Source organism: Bidens hawaiensis, unplaced genomic scaffold (assembly GCF_021521415.1).
Source record: "Bidens hawaiensis isolate Kalapana, Puna unplaced genomic scaffold, B.hawaiensis_p1.1 tig00041930_1, whole genome shotgun sequence".
Taxonomy (NCBI): domain Eukaryota; kingdom Viridiplantae; phylum Streptophyta; class Magnoliopsida; order Asterales; family Asteraceae; genus Bidens; species Bidens hawaiensis.
This window is the reverse complement of record NW_027497438.1, coordinates 117,611-125,962: the sequence shown is the minus strand read 5'-3', so window position 1 is coordinate 125,962 and position 8,352 is coordinate 117,611. Positions and strand designations below refer to the sequence as shown.

The 8,352-nt window shown below is 35.5% G+C and overlaps 1 pseudogene across 1 annotated transcript; it reads right to left on the bottom strand.

Moving 5' to 3' along the window:
- Window positions 1-573: 573 nt before the first annotated feature.
- On the bottom strand, window positions 574-7,352 carry LOC143593330 (protein NUCLEOLAR COMPLEX ASSOCIATED 4-like; annotated as a pseudogene). The gene is made up of 15 exons (XR_013146086.1): window positions 6,951-7,352; window positions 6,250-6,342; window positions 5,403-5,476; window positions 5,235-5,296; window positions 5,098-5,149; window positions 3,282-3,382; window positions 2,903-2,991; window positions 2,170-2,271; window positions 1,983-2,041; window positions 1,721-1,895; window positions 1,471-1,644; window positions 1,287-1,386; window positions 1,151-1,208; window positions 980-1,085; window positions 574-899 (listed from the first exon to the last, which is right to left on the bottom strand). The product of XR_013146086.1 is annotated as a protein NUCLEOLAR COMPLEX ASSOCIATED 4-like (transcript).
- Between the last annotated feature and the right edge of the window lie 1,000 nt (window positions 7,353-8,352).

Here is an 8,352-nt window from a genome sequence, read left to right as displayed (position 1 = left end):
TAACAACAAATATGAATATAGAAGAAGAGAAAACAAGATATTAGAGAACTCAGAACGTTGTAATAGCGTTTTTTTGTATTTTTTTGCGTTCGGGTTTGCGTTTTGAGTGTTGTGATGAACCCATTACACCAAATACCTATTTATACTAGTAGTGGGGTGTTTGGGGAGCCAAAAAAACGGCCATTTTTGACCCCAACGGTCAAAAAACGGCCATAAAACCGTTTCCCAACGGCTAGAACCACTCCAACGGCTATAACCGGTTCCGAACCGGTTCCGGTCGAACCGGTTCCAGAACCGGTTCCGGTTCGGTTCCGGTTCCTACCCGGTCCACCTCCAAACATGTCAAACCGGTTCCGGATCGTCGGGTTGAAACGGAACCGAACCGGTTCCTACGAAAAACGGGTAGGAACCGGTTCGGTTCCGGTTCGGTTCCACCGAACCGGTTCCAGGAACCGGTTTTGTTGTCCACCTCTACTAGGGCCGGAGTGTGTACACTTATAAACATTATTCTCAGTCATAAACCTCTCTAATTTCCAAGTTTTGCATCATATGGCAAAACCCACAAAACATGTTTTTAATCATAATAAACTGTTAACAGTATCCTTGCCATATCATATAACTTCAACACTCAACGATGCTAAATAATAAGATACATTAATTCGTGAACAAAATATAGCTATTTGAATACTTGGCAAAATTTATCCCTCTAAATCTAACAACATTCAACTTCCACCTCAAAATTTTTGCTTGTGATTTTGAGAAACTAGTAGCCAACAATTTCTTCATTGTTTTTGCTCTTCAGATTGGAAAGTCCAACTACAAAAATCACTCTCCGAAAACAAGCAAGTCGGCATCGCCTTGTAGAAAGCCAATGGAACCTGCTTAACTCTCCTTTTCGTCTGCATTCACGTAATCCCATATGACAATCTATCATGCTTCTAAAACAAAAACATAAATACATATATCAAATTTATATTACCTCAGCTCTAAATATGGTTGCATATGAACCTGAACTAAAATCCTTTACAGCAACTTCTGTTGTTTTGGGTCTAACTGTTAAATCATTCTCCAGTGACAGTACAAACCTACATAAACACCACGCGTAAATACAAAGCACAAAGCTTAAAGTTTGTATATAAGTATACTTTACCTAGACACCGGGGGACAGTAATGGTGGCGCAGGGTATCAATTTCCCACAAAGAACTCCCTGCAAAAATTATAACCTCAGCAACATGAAGACAAAAGTTTAAATATTTTCAAAAAAGCTAAACGCTCTGCAACTTACTCATGGCATTGGTTTTAACAAGATCAGTTTCTTCACTGTTAAACAGATCAATTCCCGGTTTAACGCTGGTGTCATCCTTAGTTGTTTGATCCTTTTCTTCCTGCAAAAGAACATGTCACCATCCAAGCATTATGAATTATGTATGTGTAATCTAAAACAGATTCACAAAATCATGTTTTATTACCTGGTGAACTAAACAGTTAATCGAAGGATGCCTTCGCAAGAGATTATGGATTAGAGCAATAATAACAAGGTGTCCGGAAGGAGGGACGGTTAGGGCGAGTCGGCTCAGTTTCTTGGCAAATGAAGCAGCCAGATAAGCAGGAAGAAGTGGCGATTTAAGGCATGAATCAAGAAGCTGCATAATATGGACATTTAGAAGACAAGAAATTTAATATCTTCAAGTATATGTCATGAAGATAAGCAAGAGTAACCTGAAAGAACTTGGCTCTGTGTTTCGCAATGAATATAGAGGGTTGAAGGAGTGCATAAAGTTTCACATAAAGATTGGGATACTCTAAACCATGTTCTGTCATAAGAATGAACAAGCCGCTAAGAGCCATCACACTTATAACGCCTCCAATGTCATACGATTTTGTCAAAAAATCACTGCACATTAACCACTCTTGTTAAAATAACACGTGTATAAATAATATGTCAGAAAATTGAATGAATATGCTTTCGTGTGGGACTTACCATAACAAAATTGGATTAGACAAATACGGGATCACCGCCTGATGAAGAGTAACGAGAACCTAAGGATGAAAAAACAAGAATGTAGTCAAGTACCAAATAAAAGTTGTATGCTCTATGCTGTATTTTAAACATGTTGAGTGCATAATTATACGTGCACAAAGATATAACTAAATCACTACAAAGTTACCTCCTTGTACAAATCGATAGGAAGTTGTAACTTGAGGAATGACATCCATGCTTTAGAAAACTTCAGCTTCATCTTTTTGGAAATGATACTTTAAGATGGAACCTGGAATTAATAAACAAAGAGAAACCTAAATATTGCATAAAACAATTAAACAAACGACAAAAAGATGTTTATAAATAAACGAGCAATGTGCCTGTTTTGGTTCGGTTTTAACCCATAACCAAAAGTTTTGGTTACTGAAATCACAGAACCAATCAGTATGGATGATTTTAGGTTATCAACAACTTGTACAAACTCTGGTTATCCAGCTACTGAGCTTTGTAGGCTTGGGGCCAAGTCTAGTACAAATTCTGGCTATGACATAAGTATAAGATATTAACAAATTTAATACGTATTTGGGCCTAGACTTTTGGATTTCACTATTAGTTAAGAGATTTTTTAACACCAAAATTTCTTTAAAAAAACAATAGCTTGTTTGATTATATATCATGTCGGTTTATTCGATTTTGTAAATGCATGTATTTGAACCAATATAATCAGTTATTAAAAACAATAAAACCGAACCATCAGTTATTCCGGTTCAATTTCTTCAGTTATGGTTTGGTTAATTGGTTTGTCTGCCCACCCATATTTTGAGCAGAAGGGGAATCATATAATGTATTTAATTTAGCAACTAAGGAATTTAACCATTATAAAGAGCAAAAATATGAAGATATGAAAACCAAGGACTTACATCACTGCTAGACTTCTTGTCCTTGCCATGCTTTCCTTCTGTTCCCTTATTTTTCTTAGACTCTGTTTTACTGTCTTTGTTGAAAACACCTAACATACAAAGAACATATAAGATTAACTATAATCTATAAACTAATAAAAAACAATGAAAAGATCATGTAAGGAAAAGAAACTGCAAAATAAAACTAAGAAAAAACCTAATTTAGAATCACAAAAATGAGCTAAGCTTTCAATTTTAAAAACTTAAAAAGACGAGTCTGCTGACCAACTCGTCATTGCATAACAGATTTTTTAAAAAGATTTGACTTTTTGATCAGCACTATATGAAGCATGCGTTTAAAAAAACCGAATCAGCTTTTGAATAAAACAAGAGTCCTCACCTGATGCATTCCACATTTCAAATTCAGTTTTATCACCAAGTTGTTGAGGGGGAGGAATCTTAGATATCACATGATGTATATTGCGTATTAAAGCCTCCCCACTGCAGTTAAACAAACATGCTGTCAGATTCATGTCATCCAACAGCCTTGTTAGCTCAAATTAACCAAAGAAAAATGCTTTAACAATCAACCTAAGAGACATTATGACAGGTTTAAAAAAGGAAGTAGAAGACATATGCTCATGGCCAAACTGCCAACTGACAACGTCCGTGAGCAATTTGTATGGCCTTCAAGTTCTCAACTTCGAGATACAACGAGTCTCGATGGCAACAATTTATGTCTTCATTGCAAACTTTCATGACATACTGACAATTAATTTTCAAGTCATATTGGTAAACCCTAAAAAGTATCTAATAGACTTATAGTATTGGCTTATGCTTCATAATAGGACAAGTGGAAGTGCTTTGCCATAAGTATTTTTTAACATGTTTTGTCATTTCGTGGGTCCAGTTTCAGAGACTTAATACTATATTATCTTAACACATGAAAACAGATCTTAACTTCGGAACTACGCCAATTTTCCTAACTATGGTTCATAAAGCCAATAGAGTTAATGCCTTTTTTTCCTATAAGCTTCATGCTAATTGAAAAGTTATAAAGCTAAAGAGAAAAAAAATGTAATGCATGATCTAGCGCATAGTTATTAAAAGCGCACTGGGCGCACGCCTAGGCGCTAATTTAAGGCACAGCGCAGGTAAAGCGCCTTGTGGCGGTCAAGGCGCACTTCCGGCCAGATTCCGGCTAAAATCTGAAAATTCCGACCAGATTCCGGCTAAAACCTGAAATTCCGGCCTGAAATGGAGGAGAATTACCTGGAAGGAAGCGGATGAAAGCCTTTTTGGTGTTCTAATTTTCTATACATAGGGTTTAAATAGAAAAGCTGCAACAAACAAGTTCATTTTATTTTATATTATAAAGTAAAATTGTAGCTGTGCATTTGCACTTTGCAGCTCTGCTGCAGTGTGCTACAGTAACCCTAAGATCACTTTTTTTATAAATAATGATAGGTTAACATATAAAGTAAAATAGTTGTTCTATGAACTATTTCAAGAATGAATGTATGTCTTCTTATTAAGATGTTCTATTTTAGTTAAAAAAAATTGTTTTTAATGTGCGCTTTTTTTTAAATCAGACGCTTTTTTTGCGCTTATCGCCTAAGCGCTAGGCCCAGCCTCAACGCTTATGATCTAGCGATATGTCTCCAGCACGCACAGAGAACATCTATGCAGCATGTAAAAAGGTGAATGCATCAAGCCCACATATAGCATAAATAACATGACACTGTAGAAAAAATAATAGGCCCATAGAGAACATATAACACATGTTAAATTGGTAGCTATTGTTGACTTGGTATGAAAAAACTAGCTGAACAGTAAGGTCATTAGATACACTTCCGTTGCAATTTAGACAGATTGGCATGTCCTAGTATAATATGAAACTATACTTAAGGTACCACTTATTTATCAACACATACGAAATCTCTGATACATCTAACGAATGATTCAAGATGGCATAATCCACATATCACGATTTCAATTTATCAAAAGAGAATCACATTAAACAGTAAGATGCATACTACATGAAGACTAAAAAAGGTATGAATGTACATATTGCAATTGCACATACAAGACAATCAACACAAAAGCCATAACCTTTGCTACTTGCTAATACAATAGTGCGGCGTATCAAGTCTTTTCAAATATGATCACAAGCTAATATTGAAAGTAACAAGCACGTCTACATAGCAAAGACCAACCTGGCTTTTGTCAAACTTTCCTTTTCAGAATCAGCATTCTCAGATTTGGCATCTGATGATATAAGTCATTATTAAACCAGTGAAGATATATAAATGATGAAAAATATATCTACTGACAACATTGTTAAACTTTGTACCAGAGCTTTTGTTGACATCAAGTGTTCGAATTAGCTTCTCAATACTTATGTAAGTGAAATAACTGTCACGCAAAAAAAACATTAATTATCATTTAACATATGTTATTAGCATAAAAACAGAAAAGAAAAAAGGAAGCCACTTTGTGCATAATGATCAGAGCTTTTTACCAGATATCGGTGTGCTTGAAATATTTTGATACAAGCAAATCTAACAGAGTATCAGCCTCCTCAATGGAATAAACCTGTACAGCATCAAAGATGTCAGATAATAAATAAATGTAATACAGAGCAACCATGCAAAGATAGATAAGCTGAGGTAAACTATTTTAAAAAATGACGAGACAACAAAAAGATCCCCTCCATGATTCTACCATATTATTAAAAACTAAAACGACTAGTTTCAGACAGATAATGATGTGGTTAGGAAGGAACACCGAACATAGACTACTTTTTATCAATTTTCTGCATGCTTCAATAATAAACGATGAACTCCCTTATAAAGGGTTACAAGGAAACATAAAACGGATATCATGGGAAAACAACCCCACTCTTGTCCTTAATTGAAGGAAATCATGCAACAACTAGACTAACATGCATGAACAAAAAATATATGTGCAGCAAAAATTCAAAATAGATATAAACAAAAACAAAATAACCCACAATTCTTTCTAGCTTGGCCCGTACATTTGACCGGCAACCCAGATAATTTATGTTTTGTTCTAGCTTTCAAGATAGTATGGAGCATTGGTGGTTATCTTGTATATTTCAGTTTTCTTGTTTAAGAAGTTCACAACTTTATGGTTCATGGATATAACAGTTCTCTGTATAAGACACCGGCTTATGAAAATGAAATTCTATATTCAAATCTTTTCATTACACATTCTCCTAAATTACTTTAAGCTATCAAACAACTGTTCTCTTTTACTGTATATATATTATTATAGATATAGCTAACTACCACTGTGACAAAAAAACGAGTAGCATTAATAGGGCAAGTATAAGGTAACAAACTCACCAGGGTATGAATAAACTTATGGTAAATAGAAGAATGAAACTTCCCTGCATTTCCAACCTTCACACACTCCATCAAAGTATCCACCACCACTTCCTAAATTCCCACATCATTCAACACCATTACTATTATAATAATAAAGATTTAAAAAAAACACAGTTAAAGATTGCAATTAGGAGTGTGAAGTTCTGACACGATATTTCGTGGGTTTGGTATAAATAGGTTTGGGTCAACCCCATGTTTAACCCACTTACATTTTACTTTATTTACGTAAAATATGGTTAATGTAATTTGGTTTGGGTATTTCATACCAAAACTTAAAACTAAAAATGAAACTGACATAAGATGATATTATTATTATTATTATTATTATTATTATTAAAAAAGCAATTTTTTACATAAATTTGTATGCTTTTATTGTAAAAAAGTTTACTTTAAAGTCTTAAAATGTGAAACAATAAAAAAAACATTTGGGTCAAACTGTTCGGGTTCACATTTCTTACACAATTTCCAGGTTCAGGTCCGTCGGATTAACCCGCCAACACAACTCACTGAATACCCCTAAAATTTCTTAAACGCTTTCTAGGTTCAAGTCGGTTAAACCCACCAACACAGCCTTACACAGGTTGGGGTTATGTAAAACCCGAGAACACGACCCAATTAACACCCCTAAATTCGAATTCAAACATACAACTTATAATTACCCTGAGAGCTTCTTCAGAAACCGACAACCGAATGAGAAAGTGAACAAACTCATCAAACTTGGCCCGCAGCCAAACTCGATAAACGGATTCCGGGTCTTCGGTGGGCTTAGCTGAAGAGGCCGGGAGGTCGTTCAGGAGCGGAGTGAAGAACGATTGAATCGAGAGAATTGATTCGAGGATGAATTCAGGCGGAGAAGATGAAGCTGGGTTGAGGAAGTTGAGGAGGACTGGGAGGTTGTTGATGTGAGACCTGTTTGACAGGAGTTGTTGGCCTAGGTCTCTTACATAGGACAGATCGTGTCGTTTGTTGGGTTTGATTGATTGTTTGGCCTTTCGTTTCTTTGATGAAGCTTCAATGGACGCCATTGATTTTGTGAGTAAAGTTGCAGTGCAGAGACAAAACCTGATACACAAAGAGGTTTTAAGGGTTTAAAGCTAGTTTTAGCGACTTCAGATGGGCCTCATGGGCCTAACATAGTTTTTAATAAATATATATATATACAGTGTTGGGTTATCCTATACCATATCCGTTTTTCTTACAGTTCGGTTTCTTATTGTGTTGGGTTTACCGGTTATGTCAAGGCGAATCAATCAACCTGACTGTTCTAGTTTGTTTTTCTATAACCTTAGTTTGTGGTTTAGCCTCGAATATTTTTCTAAACGGGGTCGAATCGTATTGTAATTTGTCAATGGATGAGAGATTGAATTTAAAGAATGCCATTTGTCGAGTCGAGTTTTGAAGAACGAGGGTTTCTTCTTGACTAGCCGCTGAATAACTCAATTCACATTGAGTTTTTATCGATGACTTCGGAACTGCTAATGAATGTAAGTGCTCAAAGGTTTTATTTAAAGAGGAGTTAAGGTTTCTTATTGGGCTTACATAAAACATAAAAATGGGGCTGAAGCGAATACGGGTTAATGGGTTATATCATGTCTCCTATGTTTGCTAGTTTTGTTAAAACAATTTTTTTTATTTGTTGAATCATTTCATTCTTTTTCTCCTTTTTCCTTCCAATTTTTTAAGTGCATATATTATTCTTTCGAAGGTTCTTGGAAATCTTGTAATTTCGATACAGGTATTAAGAATTCTAAAAAACATGTTGTGACACGTCATCAAGGTAATGTTGAGACCTCAAATGAATTATGTTAAGATTGAACGCGTGTGAGTGTGAAGTCTTGTTTATTCATTCCAGGCGAGGATAACTGTATGTCGGTGAATGATGATTCTTTATTATATTGTTTGAATGTGTGTGTTACAACAAGAATGTTTACATATATAGGGTCCCTGAGGAATCTTTCCTGGGACCGTTACCCTTGGGTCTAGCCTATTATCCAGTGGTCATTTCCCTTCCTCTCTGACTTCCACAGGAGGCTTGCTATTGTCCGTTGGGTATGTCCTTTG